Here is a 22,018-nt window from a genome sequence, read left to right on the forward strand (position 1 = left end):
GACATAGAGAACAGGTTTGTGGTTGTTATGGGGAAGGGGAGGTGGAAGAGGGATGGAGTGGGAGGTTGGAGTTGTAGCAACTACAAACTATTATATATACAATGGATAAATAACAAGTCCTATTGTATGGTACAGGTAACTATATTCAATATCCTATGATAAACCATAATGAAAGGAATATGAAAAAGAATATATATATGTGTATGTGTGCATATATATATATATGTATATAAAACTGAATCACTTTGCTCTACAGCAGAAATTAACACAATATTGTAAATAAACTATACTTTAATACCTTTTTAAAAAAGATAAATCTACATACTTGACATGGAAATTGAAACAAATATGGAACTTGAGAGATGTTAAATTAAAACATTAAAAACTCAGTATTGAGAAGAATTATGTTAAGTACTTTAAGGAACTGAGAAATCATGATTTCCCAGTATTTGGACAGGAGCACTGCCAAACAACACCTGATAGTAGTAAATTAATTGGTTTATATCAGTAGCTAGGGATTGCATTTGCCTATATTTGCCTAGGAGCTGTGTGGTTTTTTGGTTTTTTCTCCTTAATAGCATTTGACAACTAGATGTAATGAAGAAACAACACTAAAATAATGACTTACACTTGCATTACTGGTGTTCGAGGTGTTGTCACACACTTGGGCACATTTGATTGTCACCATAATCACAGCAGCTTGCAGGGAAGACTTAGGGTGCTTCCTAGCCTTACCACCTATCATTCCATGTGGCTAAAAACAGCTCACATGCACCCTGGAAGCAGTAAAGCAATTCTCCAATATTAAGAAGATGACTATCTAAAATATCTTCATCTATGATCTGGAAGGTCCTTTGGAATCGTGCAGATGCTTAAGAAGATTACTATTTTTTTAAAAGCAAATTTTAAATTTTGTCAAAAGGACCTCTTGACAGTTCATTGAAGTCCCTGTTAATAAAGTTTAGAAAAATCAATTATTCCTGTACCTCTCAAGGCCCTTTTAGCAGAGCTGTGCTTCAACTATTATCAGTTATGTTTGTCTGTGCTTCTAATTCTTTGTCACAGGAGCTGAGCTTTTCTGAGCTCCTTCCTTCAGAGGCACATGAAGTCTCCCTGGCTGCTCCCTGATGACTTGGGGGAACAGTTTTCCATCTCCACCTTCCCAGAGGAGGGAGAAACCAGCAAATTATTTCTAGTTCCAACAGGTCAATCTGTACCTCCTATCTGAATCACCAGGTGGGCAGGCTTGTATGCGTGTGCGCACATACACACACTCTCTCAGCGACACCTCCCAGGCTCAAATGCCTGCATCAGGAACAGGACTCTTTGTCAGTTACAGGAAACTATTAATCATGTTTCCATTTGGTCTCTTCAGAGATACCTCCTGATCCATAGCCTTTCAGTCCAGGTTCATTCCTCATGTTGTAGCCAAAAGTCATTCGTACAAGCAGCTTTCCCTCTTCCTTACCCCATCCTGGCCAGGGGCACAAAGATGATGCCCATGGCCACTGAAGAAACCCCACCTGATGATTTGCTTAGTTCAGCAGGGACAGGTTTGACCATTGGTGAGAAAGGGCAGAAATATTCTCTCTGAAGCCCCTCCCTGGCTCTAAACTGCATGGCCATTGCCTCGAGTGGCTTTGTAAAACAGGAACAGACAGACAGACAGACAGGCAGACATCTACACCCTGTGCAGAGATGCCAGAAGTCAGAACAGAAAAGGATTCCTTTTCATCCAGCAGTCTTCTGATTGCAGAGGAGTGTCTCTGAGCCATGACCTGCTGTTTCCCTGCCAACTGAGGCCTCAAAATAAACAGGAATCTGCTCAGACGGGCTAGTAGTCCATTCAGTGCAGCCATTTGCCCCAAGACAAACCACGTTAAAATAACACCCAGAAGAGCTGCCGCCGCTGTCTGCTGTCTCTGCCTCCCTTCCCCACAGGCCACGAGCTCTGTGTCCCTGGGCCTGCTGTTGGCTGCCCAAGGCTAAGGGTACTCCGTGTGCATCCCTGTGGGCAGGGTCAGTGCAGGCAGCTGTCTAAAGGCAGGTCCCCTCTGCCGATCAAAACGGGGCTGGAGAGAGACCTACAGGCTGCATGCTCACCCCCCTGCCTGCCTCCCTGCTTCCCACTCAGCCCTGCAGGACTGGGAGCCGGCTCTGGAGTACGGTGTTTGGAGGCGGACCAGCAACCTGATGTACATGCCACGGCCCGTCCCCTCTCCCCACACAGAGCCGCAGTCTGCACCGGGAGGTGCAGAGAGCCAGCTTGGGGCTGCTGGAGCAGCAGTCGCAGCGCAGTGACAGTGACAACGCAGGGCGGATGAGACTGAGAGGATCCCCTTTCACTTCGACTGGAGAGGAAAAGCCTGCAAGCTGATCAGGTAGGAATCAGGGTTTCTACTCTTGGGAGCAGAGAGCAGGTTATACATCCAGTGTTGAGGTAGACAGAGAAGAGAGAGAGAGTCTGTGTGTCTGTGTGTCCGAGTGTGTGTGTGTCTGAGTGCAAGTATAAGGCTTCTTGGAAAAAAAAAAGAAAGGCTGGCTAACATCACAGACATGTAAAAAATAGCACCTGGAGTGCAGAGCCCGTGAGAATAATCATGCAGCATGCTTCCTCCTGTATCTTCATCTCCCACTGCCGGCCATGAGGACCGGAGGGGGCAGAAGGCTCTCATTCACTAAAACCTTTGTGGTTTGGCAGGACTCTGTGGCCCTACTGAGCATGGCTAGCATTATTTTGCTTGTCATACTCATACTTAAGTGATTAAGTAGCCTGGAAATTCAGCCGTCTTAGAAACCCTGTCTACTGGGTGGGCACCTTAGGTTTAGTCAACATTCTGATATGTTATGCTGAAATATGCAATTATCTGAGTATGCTTGAGAGGCTGGGATTCCAATGGCCCCACTGGTCACCTGGATTACATCCTACCATCCTTCTAATCTTCTCTGAAAATCACACCGTCATCTCAGTGCCCCTCCAGATAGGCACCGGCAGAGAGGGAACAGGAATGGCTAGCCACTGGGTACATTCTCTGGCACTGATGCTATCCACACCCACGTCACTATTACATGCTGAAAGTATGCAAGGCTTCTAGATAGAACATTCGAAAAATCCAGACCTAAAAAAATCAAGGACACATTTTTCAAGAGGGCACACACCTATCTCACCTATCAGGTGCAAGAGCTCGCTCTGACTCTCTCCAGTTGTTTAAATCCACCCCCACCTTCCTGCTGTGGTGACTAGTACTCTCCCTTTCATTTGCTCTAGGGACACAATTGTTCATGATTTAGCTCCACGAACACCAGTGGGCGGACACAAGCATCCGGGTTCTGACTGAGAGTGACCCAGCCCAGCGGTGGCAAAGGGCTAGAGAGAAATCAGCTAGGCTAAGTGGTGTCTAGCAAAGAAGCTGTCTGGGTGAATGAATGTGGATTTTGGTGGAGACTGTGATTCACAGTCACAAACTTCCTTTGTTTTCTTTGTGTTGGTCATTGAGGGCTCTCAAGGAAATTCCCCTTTTGAGATCATGTATCTGAAGGCAAATTTGCCAGATCTGCTGCTAAGGGCAATGGGTAGACTCCGGGAAACTGTTTTCTATTGATGCTGCCTTTTTAGCACAAAGAACAGGACTTGCAAATGTAGTATTATATCAAAAGCAAAGTTAACACACAAAAAATTAAGGGAGAAGACACAGTTACTTATAAACTTCCTCCCAGACCTGGTGTGCACATATGCATATATGACTTGCCAGCTTCCAAAAAGGATTCAAGGAGAAGTATCCAGTTAAGTGGCTTGATTTCACAGGCAGGGAGCACAAACTCTGATGATGATATTTCCATGGTAACAGTGGACAGACACCTATACGCTCCATTTATACCCAGAGAAGGGATGTCTAATGCCAGGACAGAGATGTGGTTGCTCACTCTGCTGATGTGCATTCTGTGGATCCTGAAAAAAGGGTTAAGGATCGTGGAGCTGCCAGCCCCACTATGCCAGCTTCCAGCAGTCAGGGACCATGCCGAGGGGAAGGCACACCCCTTCCACATCATCAAATAGGCACTGCTTGGCTAATGAAATACTCCCTGATTTAAGCTACTGGAAAAATAATCTGCAGTCATTTGGGCTACAGACATACCCTGTTTTAGGTAACTCTAACAACTATACATGACATATAAAGTATAGGTCAATGACTATTTTTCCTTAAGAAAAGTATCACTCATCAAGTTCATCAAATACTATGGCAAGGTGTCCCATGGGACTGGATCCAGCCTATCCAACCATAGAGAAAGGTGGGGACTTAACTGGATGGGCAGGTAAGAGCGAATGAACCTTGGCTGGCAGGATGTCCGACTCAGCTGGGAGGTAATGGAGTCCGAGGTACAGGAACAAGGACAAGCATCTGGCCTACACCAGGAGAAGAGGGAAGGATGGGAGGGTAATTACCTTAATTCCTAAATGTTACCACTTAAGAGAGGCCAGCAGAACAGTGGTTAAGAACATAGACTCTGCAGGTAGGAAGAAGCCAGGGTTCAAATTCAGTCTGACATTTACTAGTCCTGCGACCTTGTGCCTTAGTCTTCTCATCTATAAAATGGGGCAATAAAGTACTAGCCTTATAATTGAAAGGCTCAAATGAGTAAATGCTCTTAGCTCAGTGGCTGGTTTACAGTGAGCAAAATTGAAGTATCTGTTGTTACTACTATATTGAAAGGTGAGTTCTGAAAAGGCTGTTCACAAGTCCATTTGTTCCAAGGTCCAAAGTGACACTCTGTGTGACCACCAGCGCCACCTTCTGGGCAACACGGAGATGCTTTTGCTTGGTGTGGTGTTTTACTTACACTTCCGAGCTTTCAGAATAGAGGAGCTTCTGGGCTGGTGGCCAGCATTTCTTGAGCCTTTACATGAGCCAGGCACCATTCTTGACCCTGTTATGTAACCTCGCCAGATTCTGGTAACAACTCTGTGAAGTGGGGCTCTCATGGCTGCAGGAATTGAGCTTGGTGGGTTTGGTCATTTGCCTATGGTCACACAGTTAAAAAGCGGCAGAGCCGAACTTACACCTAGGTTGTGCTCCTAGCTGCTGTGTCATCTACATTTTGCGGGATCATTGGAGGTGTTCTAAGAGGCAGGTAGAGTTTGGTGACAGATGGACTTCAGGAAAAGATGATTCTTAAAGGCCCTAGAAAGTAGGCCAGGAATTGGAAGCTCTGTCAAGAGATGGAAAGACCCTGGATTGGACTGGAGACAGAATCTCAGCCTGGAGGACTCATGACCTTTGGGATTGGGTGTTTAGGAACAAGACATGAACGCAGGCCCTGGGGGACTAGGTGGGCCACAGGCTTTCCTCCAAGAGGATGATACCAAGAAGAGAGAAAATGGTGCCTAACAACAGAGACAAGGACACAGCAAGGGTGCTGGGCCAGGGCTCTTGACAAACCTCCAGCCTAAGGTCAGAGGTCATTTTGAGCCAAGCCTAAGGTCAAGACTAGGTGACTCCAGCCATGGAGAGAGGAAGAATAAGCAATAAAGAACTTAGCATCTGGGCACAGTGAAGTTTATAGTGATGCAAAAGGCTTGATTTGCTAATGTAATCTCTCTAAACTGAATGTTTAAAACATGACACAGAGATTTGTTTTATGCACAGTTGCTCAAGTCCACCTCTCTAACTTCACCTAAGGAATGCTGGCGATGGGAAGGTATGCCTATCTTGTACCAGAGCTGTGCAGATGTGGGGATTACTGATGGACAAGACTCACCCTTGCTGCTCCAGAACCTGTGGTCTGGCCCAGGCATTTTCAAACTTTAATATGCATAAGAATCACATGGGAGTTTGTTTAAAACACCAGATTCATAGAGAACAGATTTTTGGTTGCTAAAGGGAAGCTGAGCGCCCAAGAATTGATGCCTTTTGAACAGAGGTGTTGGAGAAGACTCTTGAGAGTTCCTTGGACTGCAAGGAGATCCAACCAGTCCATCCTAAAGGAAATTAGTCCTGAATATTCATTGGAAGGACTAATGTTGAAGCTGAAACTCCAATACTTTGGCCACCTGATGCAAAGAGCTGACTCACTGGAAAAGACCCTGATGCTGGGAAAGATTGAAGGCAGGAGGAGAAGGGGATGACAGAGGATGAGATGGTTGGATGGCATCACTGACTTGAGGGGCATGAGTTTGAGTAAACTCTGGGAGTTGGTGATGGACAGGGAGGCCTGGTGTGCTGCAGTCCATGGGGTCACAAAGAGTCAGACACGACTGAGCAACTGAACTGAACTGAAAGGGAAGGGGGAGGAGGGATGGAATGTGAGTTTGGGATTAGCGAATGCCAACTATTATATATAGAATGGATAAACAACAAGGTCCTACTATATATATATATATAAAACAGGGAACTATATATATATTATATATATATATATTATATATAACAGGGAACTATATATATATATATTATATTATATATACTATATATTATATATATAAATATATAGAATGGATAAACAACAAGGTCCTACTATATATATATATATATATACACATATATATAAAACAGGGAACTATATTCAATGCCCTGTGATAAGCCATAATGGAAGAGAATATTTTAAAAATGTATATACATATATAACTGAATCACTCTGCTGTACAGAAGAAATTAACACATGATAAATCAACTATATTTCAAAAAATAAATTAACTATTAATAAAAAAAAAAACCTGTTGGACTTCTGTGGTGGGGCAGCAGATAAGAATTTGCCTGCCAACACAGGAAACATGGGTTCGATCCCTGCCCCAGGAAGATCCCACAGGCTGTGGAGCAGCTAAGCCCGTGGGCCACAACTACTGAGTCTGTGCACCGCAACTACTGAAGCTCATGCACCTAGAGCCTGTGATCGCAACAAGAGAAGACACCTCACAAGGAAGAGTAGCCCTCACTCCCGGAAACTAGAGAAAGCCCACGAAAAGCAACAAAGACCCAGAGCAGCCAAAAATCAACTTTAAAATGTTAAAACATCAGGTTCCTGGGAACTACCCCCACAAGTACTAACGTAGCTGGGTTCACAAGGGGCCCAGGACTCTGCATTTCCTGGGTAGGGCCCAGCTGGTTCTGATGCCTTCGGTCGACAGGTCACAGCTGAAGAAGCCCAGGGCTCACCGTTGCTCTGGTTCCGTCTTCATTGCTTTTAATGAGAACAGAGTTGTGTGGCCTGAATCAGTGGCGATTAGCCTCTTTTTTGACTTGGCCTTCTTCCTGAACCACCGTTGTACTTAGGCTAAACCTACACTGTGGGAACAACAGTAACAGCCCACCTACTGCTACTAAGTTATCAGGTGCTGGGCACAGTGCTAAGCCCTTCACAACCATCCCATAAGTTAGGTACTATTATCATCACATTTCACAAGTGAGGGGAAAGACCTCACTGCTGGTATGTGGCAGATCTAGGATAGGAACCCAGGCCCCACAGATCTCCATAGCATAGCCATGGAGCCCCTCACAAATGTGTGAGGGTAGTTTTAGCTATTTGTCAGTTCAACCCTCTTTTCTCACCCTTCAGTGTCTTTCTCCTCTTCATATTCCTATCTTGTCCTCCCCCATCCCGAGACTCCCACATAATTTCTTCAGAAGATGATGTATCCTTGTTGTTCCCTATTTTTACCTCATTCAATAAGCCAAAAAGGGTGGGGACAATGGGTAGTTGGAAGGTAGTAGTTATGGGTTGAACTGTGTCCCCCCAGACATTCGTAGATGGAAGTCCTAACCCCCAGTATTTCAGTATGTGACCTTATTTGGAGACAGTGTCTTGACAGAGGTCATCAAGTTTAAATGAGGTCATTAGGGTGGATTCTAATCCAGTATGACTGGTCTCCTTTTAAAAAGGGGAAATTAAGCCACAGTGACACACACAGAGGGAAAAGGATATGACAAAACACAGGGAGAAGATAACCCTCTACATGTCAAGAAGAAAGGCCTGGACCACATCCTTTCCTCACAGCGCTCAGGAGAAACCAACCCTGCAAATACCTTGAATTTGGACTTCTGGCATTCAGAACTGTGAGACAAGAAATTTCTGTGTTTAAACCACCCAGTCTCTGTAACAGTCTTGTTACAGCAGCCTTAGAAAATGATCACAGTAGGAATCAGATCTCCTCTCGAGGCCCTGGGTCTGGGGTGATCTAGTTGACCAATACACCCTGCCAAGTTGTGGCAACTATTTCTTTAACTCTGAGTGCTTTTCTGTTGACTTAAATAGTGTTCTGGGGAGCCACAGGTAAGCCCGAGGCCAAGGAAGGAAGAAGGAATGGATAGAAAGGACAGAGAGGAAGAAGGGAAGGAAAAGCAAAGAAAAAAGAAGACAGGAGGACAGAGAGAAAGAGGAGAGGGTGCAGACCAGGAGAGGCAGCCTGGAGTCCACTCCTGAGCAGTCCAGGTCAGGAGGTTCACTCGTGGGGCCCTCCTGTGTGCCAGGAGCAGGCCACAGAGCCTGGGACCAACAGTTCCTACCTGCATGAAAGCAAGAGGCTAGGTGGGGCCATCGCGACACCCTGCATGAATTCTCGTTGAGTGTTCCCCCTGAAAGCACAGGGCAGCATGCTGGACCAAGTCAGGGTGTCTGGAAAAGCTTCAGTGACAAGGTGACGCTTGGGATAAGATCTGGAGGATGGGCAGGGGTCTGATGGGTAACGGCTGAACGTTTCAGGTGGAGAGAATGTTACCAAAAATGCAAGTCCATGTGCCCGAACTACAGTGAGGCCAAACAATACCAAAACGTCAGTTTGGAACACAGAAAGGTTTATTGCAAGGCCATGCAAGGACATGAGTAACTCATGCTTTAAAAACCCCAAATTCCCCAAAAGCTTTCAGCAAAGCCATTTTCTAGGAAAGGTGAAGGAGGGGCATGGCTAGCTGTTGCAAATTTCTTGGTGTCAGATCCTCTGTTCTGGAGGTCAGGTCATTGTCAGGTAACCATGTTCCTGTAAATCTCTTAACAAATAAATATTATTCTCTGTTCTGACAAGGGCCAGGTCCCAACTTTCCTCTTCCTCCTCCTCCAAGGTCCAGATATTGGCTAAAAGGAGGCAGAACTGAGTTGCAGCTCCGTCAGGGCCAGGTGCCCAGACCTTGTCCAGACATCATCACTGCGGGAGCCTGGTGCACAGGACCCAGCGACCCTCAGGCTCCTCAGGCCGCCCAAACCGAAGGGGTGGGAGGTGGGGGCAAGGGCGAACCCACAGACTGTCCCATGGAGACTGCCATAGCCATTCCTTAACAGAGGTGGGGGTGGAGGAGAGGTTCATGGTTGGCTGCCTCACAGCCAATGGGTGGCCCTGGTGAGGACACAGTCCCTCGCCTATTCCCCGAGCCCCCAACTCACCTGCTGGACCAAGGCTGGGTGAGCCGAAGGGCCTCAGGGAGGAGGCCGAGATCCCCTTCTTACCTCACTCTACACCTGACGACAACCACTCCACCAACCGCTGGCTGAATTGCTTCACTAATGGCCGCTCAACGACAGTTGATGGCTTGTGGGCGGGGCCCACCGGCACCAACCAATGACTGAACAGGACTACTAAGGGTTGCTTGTTGCCAGTTGGTTGATTGGGGGAAGGACCCGCTGCCCCGCCAACCAATGGCTGGGCAAGACCAATGGGCCATGGTAACCCTTGCCTGGTAACAGGGAGCAGGGTAATAGCACAGGGGGTTGGCTGTGTGCTAAGGGCTGCACTCAGTCCTCGCTCTATTACAGGCGGAGCATGAGGGAAGATCACATGGTGTGAGAAGTGTGGCTTCACCAAGGAGTGGAGGGGAGGCTGTGTGGCTAGAAGGCAGGGAAGAGGAGGCACAGACGGAGGCTGAACCATGGTGGTCATGTTGAGGGTTTAGGTCCTTTCCTGAGAGCCACAGAAAGCCAGAGAAGGAGGCAATCCTCTGCAGGGTAAACTCTGATTTCAACAAAGGGCAGAGAAGTTGATGGCGTGATTCAACAGTGGGTCAGCCCCCAAGGAAGACAGCAGGCTTCCTGAGCTCATAAACTTAGTGTTGGGTACATCACCATTAGGGAATAAAGTTCCAGACCCTTTCCCAATAGTGTTCTAGCCATGGTCCCTTCAACAGCATGTTTTAGGTGTTCATCATGGCCTCACTGTTTTGTTGTTTGGTTGCTAACTTGTGTCTGACTCTTTTTGACCCTATGGACTGCAGCACGGCAGGTTTCTCTGTCCTTCACTATCTCCCTGAGTTTATTCAAATTCTTGTTCATTGAGTCGGTGATGCTATCTAACCATCTTATGCTCTGCTGCCCCCTTCTCCTCTTGCCCTCAATCTTTCCCAGCATCAGGGTCTTTTCCAATGAGTCGGCTGTTCGCATCAAGTGGCCAAAGTGTTGGAGCTTCAGCATCAGTCCTTAAAATGAATACTCAGGGTTGATTTCCTTTAGCATTGACTAGTTTGATCTGCTTGCAGTCCAAGGGACTCTCAGGAGTCTTCTCCAGCACCACAATTCAAGAGCATCAATTCTTTGGCATTCAGCATCCTTTATGGTTCAACTCTCACATCTGTACATGACTACTGGTAAAACTATAGCTTTGACTATATGGACTCTGTCAGCAAAGTGATGTCTCTGCTTTTTAATATGCTGTCTAGGTTTGTCATAACTTTCCTTTCAAGGAGCAAGAATCTTTTAATTTCATGGCTGCAGCCACCATCCACAGTGATTCCGGAGCTCAAGAAAATAAGCCTGTCACTGCTTCCACTTTCCCCCCTTCTAATTGCCATGAAGTGATGGAACCAGATGCCATGATCTTAGATTTCTGAATGTTAAGTTTTAAGCCAGCTTTTTCACTCTCCTCTTTTACCCTCATCAAGAAGCTTTAGTTCCTCTTGGCTTTCTGACATTACAAGTGGTATCATCTGCATATTTGAGGTTGTTATATTTCTCCCAGCAATCTTGATTCCACCTTGTGATTTATGCAGCCCAGCATGTCACAGGATGTACTCTGCACAGAAGTTAAATAAGCAGGGTAACAATATACAGCCTTGTCGTACTTCTTTTCCAATTTGGAACCAGTCTGTTGTTCCATGTCTGGTTCTAACTGTTGCTTTTGCTTCTTGACTTACATACAGGCTTCTCAGGAGACAGGTAAGGTAGTCTGGTATTCCCATCTCTTAAGAATTTTCCAGTTTGTTGTGATCCACACAGTCAAAGGCTTTAGCATAGTCAATGAAGCAGAAGTAGATGTTTTTCTGGAACTTCCTTGCTTTTTCCATGATCCAATGCATATTGGCAATTTGATCTCTGGTTCCTCTGCCTCTTCAAAATCCAGCCTGTACATTTGGAAGTTCTTGGTTCACGTACCACTAAAGCCTAGTTTGAAGGATTTTGAGCATAACATTACTAGCATGTAAATGAGCACAACTGTACAGTAGTTTGAACATTCTTTGGCATTGCCCCTCTTTGGGATTGGAATGAATACTAACCTTTTTCAGTCCTGTGGCCACTGCTGAGTTTTGCAAATTTGCTGACATACTGAGTGCAGCATTTTAAAGTCTAAATAGGGATCATTGTCTCCCATTGATAAGGTTAATTCAAGACCTTGGGAGCCAGGCCGGGCTCAGACTGGAGTTGACCAGGCAGCCAAGCCCAATCTTCTTTGGCATCACTTAAAGGATACACAGAGGTCTCATGAATGTAACCTCTCCTTTGCCTGCTGAACATTTCTTGAAGCTACAGGAACAGGTCAGCAGTCAGCAGGCTCATTCAGCAGGGCTGTGGAGAATGGTCGAGATTCAAGTTGTGAAGGGGCAAGAAGTGCGGGCAAAGAAACCCAAGGCAGACCCCTTGTGGCAAAGGGTGTAAGTAGGCAGACACAGGTATGAAAATAGGCAGAGAATATAAAGGAGTACAAAGGACTTAAAACCAAAACGTGCCTTATTCAGGATTTCACATGAGAAGCAGAAAGATAGGTCTGTGGCAATGGGAATTCCAGCTTGGAGTTTGTAGCCCTCTCAAATGTCTTTCCTACCAGACACACACACACCATTCCCATCATTCAGAAACTTCTCATCGATGCCAGCCACTGTTGACATAAACCATGTGTCCTGATGTCAAACTAAACGCCATGCCTTTGCCATGTGTCCTGATAGACACAAAAGAATTCCCTTCCTTTTCCTTCCAGCAGAGGAGATAGACTTGGCTTAGCAAGAATGAGTCCCTGGGGCAAGTGGAGTCCACTGTGGAGAAGAGAGGAGACTTTCAGGAAGGTGAGAGCAGCTAGGGGGCCTCGTGGGGACAAGATCCTCCCACTCCTCTCATATTCCCCACAAGCTGTAGCCCCACTGGCCTCTCTTCCATGCCTCGGCCATTCCATGCCCTTTCCTGCCTCTGGGATTTGCAATTGCTGTTCCATCTGCCTGGAGTACCTTCCCTGCTGTTCTTTACATAGCAGACCTTGTTGTCCTTCAGGTCTCATCTCTCTGGTCAACTCCTTAAAGAGGCTTTCTCTCCTGTTACTCCCTATTCTATCTCTATTTCCTTCATGGCACTGACCCAGTCTATATCATCTTGTCAATCTTTTTCTAAAGTTTGCTTTGATCCATCCTCCCCACTAGAAGGTAAGCCTCAGGAGGGTAGGCCTTGCCTCTCTTTTTCCCTGCTGTATCCCCAGTGTCTAGAACAGAGCTGAGCCACATAGTAAGTTCTCAATAAATGAGCGACTGGTTCAATCTTGGGAGTGGAAAAGCCACAACCAAGGACAGCAGTGGGACCGCCCAGCCTCTGTCACTCCTCATAGCTCTAGAAAGAAGCACATTACATCTGAAAGCAGTGCTACCAAGTGTGCTTCGGGGCCTCAGACCCTGACTTGGGTGAGCAGGCCCCTCACAGCCCCCAGAACCCCATGCTCTGCGTCAGCTGCTCTGGCCTAGGGTGCATAATCTCGTCTCTTCAGAGAACTCACTTTGGAAGCCTGGAAAAATCCAGCCTGTTTGTGTTATTCATGCTCAGAGATGAATAACTCCTTTTGGCTGATGGGCATCAAAGGCAAACAAGTGATGTCAGGCACCCAGAAGGGTGACATTGATCCAGCACATTCCTGCCCTCGCACCCAGGGAGGAGTGGACAAAGCCACTCACCCCCACCTTGGCCACCAGGCCCATGGGGGCGGAAGCAGTGTCTGCACCGATTAATCAGTGAGCACAAAGTACAGCTTCAGTACCACCGGGGACACAAAGAGCTGTTCGAAAACCAGGCTGTGCTTGTTCTTCCTCAGAATCTATGTCAGTATTTCGAAATGGCAATTGGAAGAAAGCTGGGAATGACCACTGCAGAGTCACTCCCTGGAGTCTACACGGCAAGCTGCAGTCCCGGGAGAGCATGTCCCTGGTTCAGAGTTCAAGGCTGGCATGGCCCTGGCTCCTTTCTTTGTCTTCAGGGCTAAGGTGGTGTTTAGGTTCAAGGAACAAAAAGTTCTTCCTTAAGCCTCCATTGGTTTTTCTTGTTTGAAATGCTAATAGGGATGTTTCTGGGACAGAGATGCAGGTCAGCCTCAGGATGATTTCCTCCCAAGGGTAAAATCCCCACTTGGTTGGCCACACAGAATGAGCTGCCGTTTTCCAAGGCTGGTTCTGGGATGTCTCTGCCGAAGACTCGGGAGGCAGTGTCCTAAGTTCATTGGAAAGGGAGCTGATGTTGTAGACCAAGAGTTCTCCTGATGCCTCCACTTCTGGCCCATCTCTCTCATCATCCTTTTCTTATTTCAGAGTGACAGTGTGCAGGGCGTAAGGATAGGAGTATACCAGTTGGGGCAGGCAGGACTGCTTGGGTTTGGATTCTGGTTCTGATACACAAGAGCTGCAAGGCCCTGATCCAATTCTGTAACCTTTCCACTTCTGAAATGAGACATAATAACAGCACGCACACCCGAGCATTGTTTACGGGACTCTGTGAATTTATACAGGTGAAGTCTGAGAAAGTGTGTTTTATTATCAGCATTAGCTGTTACTCCCCAACAGAGGTGATTTAAGATGTCAGTGAGACAAAAATGTTTCAGTACATAATGCAGAACACACAGTGTTTGATCAATAAAATATTAATTATTATTGCTACCAACACTTTGCAGTCTGGCTAAAGTTTTCAGGAAACCTAAGAATGTAATTGAACTAAAAAAAAGATCTGGGAACATTAAGGTCATCTGCTGTTCCCCTGTCAGTCTTCTTTGTTCCAAGGGACAATTATCACCCTGTGCTCTTTCAACCCTTAAAATTCACATGTCAGGAACCTAGAACTAGCCAAGAAAGCAATAGCCCCTTTAAAGAGTTCAAGCATGAAGCAGACAAGCCTCTCTGTTCAGCAGTTTTAAGCTGTAGGAGTTTGCAACAAACAATTAAAGAAGCTTCAACTTTAGCAAGGCTCCTTTAGCACCATTCCCCAAAACGCTGTGGGATCCCCACCCCTCCAGGGTACCTGCGGTTCCTTGGTGCTCGGGTGCTTTCAAACTTTTCCTCTATGTCCCCTGACCCTGGGCTTTGAGTTTAACACATTTGAAGACTAAACGCAGAGTGAACAGAATGGCCTGCTGCAGGCTGTGAACCGCACAGTTATCTTGCACCTAGGCTACCCAGTGCCCCATCTTGCCTCCTGAGTGACTGTGGGTGAGAACTGGTCCTCTCTGGGCCTTGGCTTCCTTCTTTACAACAGTTCATCTCTAGAGGGCGGAGCAGAGGTTATGAGGGGACATTGAAAGCTCCATCTGTCTCTCTCTATATTCGCTAATTTCCTTCATGGCCCTCCTGACCATCACAGAGCAGGGATTATGGAAAAACCCCCTCGCGATCAATGCTGTAGAGGCCTGCAAACACTCCCTTGCACTAGGTGACCATGAGCACATCACTTGGCTTCTGAAGCAGCACAGAGAGATGGATTACGGGAAGGGGTCCAGGCCACAGTCTGGAGGAGGGGATGCTGGCAGCCCCCACACTCAGCCCGGCCCATTCTTGCACCACAGAGACCAGGCCCGGAGTATGGATTTTCAGCCCATGGCTCTCCTGGGTCGTCAGACCTCTCACTAAGACCCGAAGATCGATGGTCTCCCATCACAGAGGTGGACCCCTTCCTGACACACTCTGACCTTCCTCCACATGACTACCTCCCACTGCGGCCAGAGGATTTAATACACAGCTGGTTCAGGGTGGATCCAAACACACACAGTGCAAGTGGGGGAAAAGGGTTTCCAAGGCAACGTCCGAGTTGTTTCTAGCAACCCACTGACCTGACCCTCCCCGCCTTGCACATCCCCAGAAGTGAGCCAAGACTGTGGAGGGTGGCTATACCTTGGGTTGTCTGGCCAGGGCCCGACTGTGGTGGGAGGTTCAGATCCCACGCTGGGAGGGGCCCTGGGGAAGGTCACGGGGAGAGTGAGCCAAAGCAGGCCTCATCACCTCCCTGTAACCTCCTGCTATTCCTTCTTCTGACAGCATGGCAGTCAGAAGTGGGGCGTGGAGGCCTCTGTTCTAGGAACTGTAAAGAGTAGCTCTTTAAAAAAAAAAAAGACTCTAAACACGTCTCACTCTGGGATGGAAGCGCAGCCTGAAACAGTTAAAGTCTTTCATCCACTGTCGAGTAAGAGGAAGACCTCTAGTACCTAATGCAGAGTCGTATCTTCATCAGACTCTTGCAGTATTTTCTTGGAGTCAGGGTCCCTTTCTCTTCCTGGCCAGTCCCACATCCTGCTGGGCCTTTGTTGGCCAGCTTCTGTTTCTCATTATCTTTCCCCCATCCTCTTTAAAGGTTTCTCACTCCACCCAGGGATTTTATTTTTAAACTTGCACAGTAATGCTAGGGCTGAGCAGCACACGCTGCCCACGTTCACGGGAAACTGGGCTGCCTGGAGAAGCATTCCACTTTTCAGAGACTCCCTCCCTCTCTCCCTTCCCTATATATTGGGTGCCTTCTCCATGAAGGGCCCTGCCTCAAGGATACAAGGAGGAGACAGACATGGTCCCTACCCTTAAGAAGCTTACATTCTAATGAGGCACAGGAATGGCAAACAGTGTACACACACACACACCCCAAGTAAGTCAACAAAAAGAAATAAGTAAAAACCGTGTTAAGATCTAAAAATGGAACGAACAAGGTCCCGGAACAAGAGAAGCTGCTACAAATTAGGTAGATAGGGAAAGTCTCTCCAAGGTGACACAGAAGCAAAGACCAGAAGGATTAAGGGGCTCCAGGCATGCCAAGAGGAGGGATGAAGACTATTCTTCATGGAAGGAAGAACCTGAGATAAAGCCTCAAGGTGGACAAGAACTCATGTGTTCTAGACTCCAACAGAGGCCAGGATACCTCAAGAAGAACAAACAGTGGAGGAATGGGTCAATATGAGGCTGGAGAGGTGTGCAAGAACCAGATCATGTACAACCTGGAGTCAAGCAAAGAGCTAGGGCTTTATTCTAAATGCTCTGAAAATAACTGGGGGATTAGCATTAGAGGTGACATGCAACAATGGACAATTTAAGACCCTCACTTGATCCTGAGTGGAGATTTGATTCTGAGATGGGTGGAGGGAAGGCAGGGGTCTGAGTTAAGAGGTCTGGGAGTCATGTAGAAAGGAGATGGGGGAGGCTGAAACAGGGCCACAACCAGAAACAGGCTGGCTCCTCCAGGAAATAGCCCACTACTAGACATCCTGTCTCCAAAGAGCTCATACAATAACAGAGCTGATAAGACAAAACGGAACACCAAGGCCCAAAGTCACAGGGTTGGTGAGAATAAGCAAGAGTTTAGCTATCATAATGCCTATACCAAGCCACATTCATGAGGTTTCCAAACACAATTAAGTAAGATCTTTGTCCAACATTGGCTCCCAAGATTTTTTGAAAGATATAAAAATACTCTGGTTTTTCTTTAAACCATGGCAGCTCCTCTGTCCTTTATAGCTTTGCCTGAAAATGGCTTGGACTGAGTGATCTGACCACAGACAAAACTCAAAGGTGACTTTATAAGCCTTGAAGGAAAGTGAAAGTGAAGTCGCTCAGTCGTGTCCAACTCTTTGTGACCCCATGGACTGTAGTCTACCAGACTCCTCTGTCCATGGGATTTTCCAGGCAAGAATGCTGGAGTGGGTTTCCATTTCCTTCTCCAGGAGATCTTCCCAACCCAGGGACTGAACCCGGGTCTCACGCATTGTAGGCAGACACTTTACCATCTGAGCCACCAGGGAAGTCCTAGGTCTTAATGACCTAAAAAGAGGGAGATGGGAGGGGGCTTCGGGTTGTGGGGGACACATGTATGCCTGTGGCCAATTCATGTTGATGTATGGCAAAAACCATCACAATATCGTAAACCAATTATCCTCCAATTAAAATAAATAAATAAAATTTTCAAAAAAGACCTGGGAAGTGGTCCCTCTCTCCAAGAGCAATACAACTATGTTACACTCTTTGGAAGAAAGGAGATGGAGAACAGAAGAGCAATGCAGCCATTCTACACAGTAACAGTAATAAGAGCTATTAATTGTTGTCTACTTCAAAGCACTTACTTGTAACTCGGTTAATCCTCCCAAAGGCTGATGACGTAGGTACCACTCTCCATCCTTTTTACTGATGATGGAGCCGAGACTTAGAGGGAAGTGAAATGATGTCTGGTGGTAGAAGCAGCCGAGTCAGGGCCCAGAGGCTGTTCAATCTCTATTGGCAGGACTCCTAACTGTCCAGGGCTTGGTAGCTGTCTGCTTTGGTCACCATTATGCTTTCAATGCAGCACAGAAAACAAGCTGAAGGAGATCATCCAAAGAGCCAGTGAACAAGGATATGAGTAACTTTGCTTTCTTTCTGCTTTTCTTTTTTTAATGTTTTGAGTCTAGGACACAGTGGATTCTCAAAAACTGTTTGTATAATGAAGTTGTTGAGTTAATGAGTATGCACTACTTAAAAAATTCTTCTTAGATAATTAAGTAACATATTTCAGTATAGGAAATGGAAGTAATACCAGAAAATACAATTTAAGAAAATAAAAGTTTACCCATCATCAAGAGATAATCACAGTTAAAATATTGATAATTTCCCAGTTCTTTTCTTGTGTTATATATATGTCTGTGTTGGTGTGTCTCTTTGTGTGTTTGTGTGTCTCTATTTGTCTTTTTCTCTGTGTGTGTGAAACAAAATGGGATCATACTGTCTTTATAGACTTTTAACTTACTTTTTCATTTAGCAACATATCATGCGTGTCCTCCACTCAAGACTGTTCTGAAACAGATTTTTTAACGGTGGCAGTGTACTCCTCTATAATCTAATGAGTCCTTTATTATTGGATATTCAGTTCATTGTCACTATTATTAATAATGCCATATTGAATATCCTTCTACAAAAACAGTTAAGCATAGCTCTATTACTGTTAAGGAGGAAAGAGCAATACATATTGAAATAGAAAAAAGAGAAAGACCCCTATTTTTAGGGTTCTTTTGTGCAAGGCAACCACATTTCTTACATCTGTCCTTTGGAATCATTTAAAGATGGTGAGATGTCATCTGGAATGTTCCCCATTTCCCCAAGTCTGGTCATTATTCACCTCTCAAGTATGTTTTGGTGCTATTCTGCCACAGTGGAGATGGGTTAAGGAAAATCCCAGTTGTGGCTAAATGTGGGCCCTAAAGTTAGACAATTAGATTTAAATTCCAATTCCATGCCTAACTAGTTTTGCGACCTGTTTCATCATTCTGAGCCTCATTTTGTGTGTGTGGATGGCACACACCTCAGAGAATAAAATAAAACAGGTAATGCCCTTCAGGCACCTGCCTAGCACAGGACAAATGCTCAGGAGAAGGTGATTTTTATTATTACAAAGGCAGAGGAAGGCTTTCCTTACAAGGTTAGTTCTTTGGGAAACTCCTTCCCAGCCTACACTGCAAGATCCATGGAAAAAGAATTTTAAAAGCACTCAACATACCCTCTGGCTTCACTGCCTTTTTACTCTTTGGATATGCATGTGCACACATGTGTGTGAGTGTGAAAGCCTAAAGTGGTAAAAAACAATTAACTCTTTTTCCTTCCCTTGCCAAGAACCGGGTCTGCTGGATTAGAGATATTTAAATGCTGTTGTTCACAGCTGCATGAAGAATGTAGCCTTTCTTTCCATTTTGCCAGCTGTGTTTTGTAACTGTCTATCCTAAAATAAAAACAAAGCCTACCAAAAAAAGCAGGACTGTCTATATCAGTCCTAAATTGCTCTCAGTTTTATATAACAAAACAGAGAATATCTAACCCCTAAAACACAGACTACAGAAAGAATTCATCCAACTCATACACTGTCTAAGAAAGACACACAACTGGCACATAGTAGGTGCTTGTTGAACCTTGTTGAATATATTTATTGAATACATGTTTTCCTTACAAATAACAAGCTGTCGCAAAATCATTATACTCATTTTATCCAAATACTGTCAGAGTCTATTCAGAGGGGCTGAAGATGACAGATGATGAAATGAACAGATGCTTTCTGAGTCTGTAAATTGAGTGTTGGGAAACTTTCTCCTCCTAATTCATGGCTCTTGAAATATGTTTATGATCCTCATGGAATTGGGTAGGGATTACTCTTAATCGCCATCAAGGGGAACATAAGTGATAAAGCACTTCTGATGACCAGGCCAAGTTTTTCCATCTCTGTCTAAATATGGGAAATGCTCAGGAAAATCTTAAATGTATCTGTAATAATGTATCCACAATATCAAAATGACTCTAGAGATCACAGATAGCACATCTGGTTGTAAGGCAACCTAATGCTGGGCCAAGATTTTAATAGCAGGGCCAAGCCCTGAAGTCAAACAACTCCTAGGCCCTGTAACAATTTTCAAGTGGAACAACCAGCATCTACTGTCCTCAGACATTCATTTCTCCATATGTTTTGCTGGCATTGGCTGAGTCCCTTCTGTGCATAAGAGATCAAGCCACAGAATGTTCAAAGACAAGATACATCTTCTGCTCTCATGATGTCATAATCCAGTGAAGGGGAGAGACAAGCCAACAACTGGATGGAATCTTAGAAGGAACGGAAGAATCGCTAGGCAAAGCACTGCACCATGGGTCCTCAAAGGAAGGACCCTTTCTACTGGAGATACTAGCGAAGGCTTTGCAGTGGAGGTGCAGTGTGATGTAGGTCCTGAAGGGTAAGAAGAATTTTAGCTAGAAGAGACTGGAAGGGAAGGCCCTTCCAGGCTGAAGGAATAGCATGAACCAATTCAAGAAGGCCTGGACATGCAACAGGGAGGTGAGGCTTCTAGGCAAGATTAGGGGGTCACAGAAACCCTTTGCCAAGGACTTAGGGCCTTAATGTTTGGGAAGTGGGAAGCAATGGAAGGTTCTGGTAATGGGAGGGTTGGTGAGTACGTATCTTCCTTTAGATGACTGGAAGAAGTGACTGGCACAGCAATGCCACAAGACCAATCTCGAGGTTCTGGATTCTGTTTTCCATCTGTTTAACCTCTCAGCAGCTTTGAACAGTGTGGCCCAGAGCCAGCTTTCCCGCTGAATGTTGTGATCCTGTACCTTCTGGCCTCCAGTCCCCTGCGACTTTTCCTCTGAGATCACTGGCTGCACTAGGGATCTCTTGAGAATGTGGGATGTCCCCCAGGGTAGCTGCCTCTGTCCACCTCTCTTTTCAGGCTCTGGGTCCTTCTCCCTTGAAGATTCCCATCTCTCCCCTCGTCTCTGACCCTCCCGCATCTGTCTCCAACTCTGGCTTCTCCCCCAGAGCCCCATGTCCAAGGCCTGCCCGACACCCAGCTCTGAATAGATGGTGTCGCACCCCTGGGAAGCAGCCCACTCTGTCAGGCACTTGGTACCTGCCTCACTGACCAGGCTTCTCCTGATTCTGTCCATTCTCCCATCCATTCATCCATCTTCCCCACCATGTCCTATGCTATCTCTGATTATTCCTTTGCTGAGTTCCTGGCATTTGCCAAATCTTCTTCATGCTCCTCCTCAAGTGACTTCAGACCATCCCTTCCCTCTACTCTCAAGGCTCGAGTTTCAGATCTTTTGTCTATTTCAATTCAACAGCTATCTATGAAGCACTGGGGATTGTGCTGGGGGGTAGAGCTGTGTGAAGGAAGCATATGGCTCTTGTCCTAGATGACCTTGTAGTCAAGTAAAGAAGATGAATATTAGGCAAGGACTAGAAGACTAGTGAATTTTCAGAGATGGAAACACAGAACAAGTGTCCCTCAGCCTCGGTGCCCAGCCCTCCCCGCCTCCACCAAGATTTTCCCATAAAATGTTACCAGAAACATCTTTCTAATTCCCTTCTCAAAGATCTCCACTGACTGCCCATCACTTGCAGATAGAAGTCTACACTATTCAGGTGGCACCATGCGGGGTCCTCTCTGGTGTGACTCCAAACTAGTGTGCATGCCCTGGCCCCGCAGCCCCACTCACTCATGCTGGGACCAGACCGCCTCCACCTGCCCACACTCAGGCCTCTGCTGAAGCTGTTTGTCCTTGTGTCTGACCTGCCACAGGTTCCACTAAATCCTCCTGGACCTCTTCCCCCTCCAGTCTCTGGCACCTTCATCATAGCACTTACCAGTCTGCCTTACTTATGATGTTCCTTCTCACCCTCCCTCAAGGACAGGGAACTTGTCTTATGTATCCTGAACAACGGCAACAGAATAACAGCTACAGAGATCAGATGTGCCAGGTGCTGTGCTAAGCGAGGTTACTCACGTTACCTTGTTGCACCCTCATAATGAACAATGTGGGGTGGGGGCTACCACAGGTCAAGTAACCTGATGCTCCGAGAGGTGAACTGACTCTCTGGACTTAAGTCCAGGAAGCCAGACTTCAGAGCTTACGCTTTGACCTTTATTCCCTTGCAGTGTCTGGTCAAGTCCATGTTCCTAATGGTAGTATGTGTGGGCCCTTAGTAGGTGTAGTGCAGTTAAGTGAATGGAGACAGCGAAGCCCAGAGCAGTCTTCTCAAGGTCATTGCTGCAAGTCACAATCGCTGGGCAAAAGCACAATGCTGAGTGGCAGCATCTTCT

The 22,018-nt window shown here is 46.2% G+C and overlaps 1 protein-coding gene across 6 annotated transcripts in view; it reads left to right on the forward strand.

The window, feature by feature from the left end:
* FGF1 (fibroblast growth factor 1) overlaps positions 1 to 22,018 on the forward strand; it is a 100,788-nt gene that overhangs the window by 8,015 nt on the left and 70,755 nt on the right. For 4 of the 6 annotated variants that reach the window (XM_043465149.1, XM_043465148.1, XM_043465150.1 and 1 more), the window contains exon 2: positions 2,231 to 2,381. The exons of 1 other annotated variant lie outside the window; for it this stretch is intronic. The gene's annotated coding sequence lies outside the window, so the exon portion shown is untranslated. Of the gene's footprint in view, positions 1 to 2,134; positions 2,382 to 22,018 lie in introns of all 6 variants that reach the window. One more of the 6 variants, XM_043465146.1, reaches the window with a different exon arrangement.

Source organism: Cervus canadensis, chromosome 4, assembly GCF_019320065.1.
Source record: "Cervus canadensis isolate Bull #8, Minnesota chromosome 4, ASM1932006v1, whole genome shotgun sequence".
In the NCBI taxonomy this organism is placed as follows: Eukaryota; Metazoa; Chordata; class Mammalia; order Artiodactyla; family Cervidae; genus Cervus; species Cervus canadensis.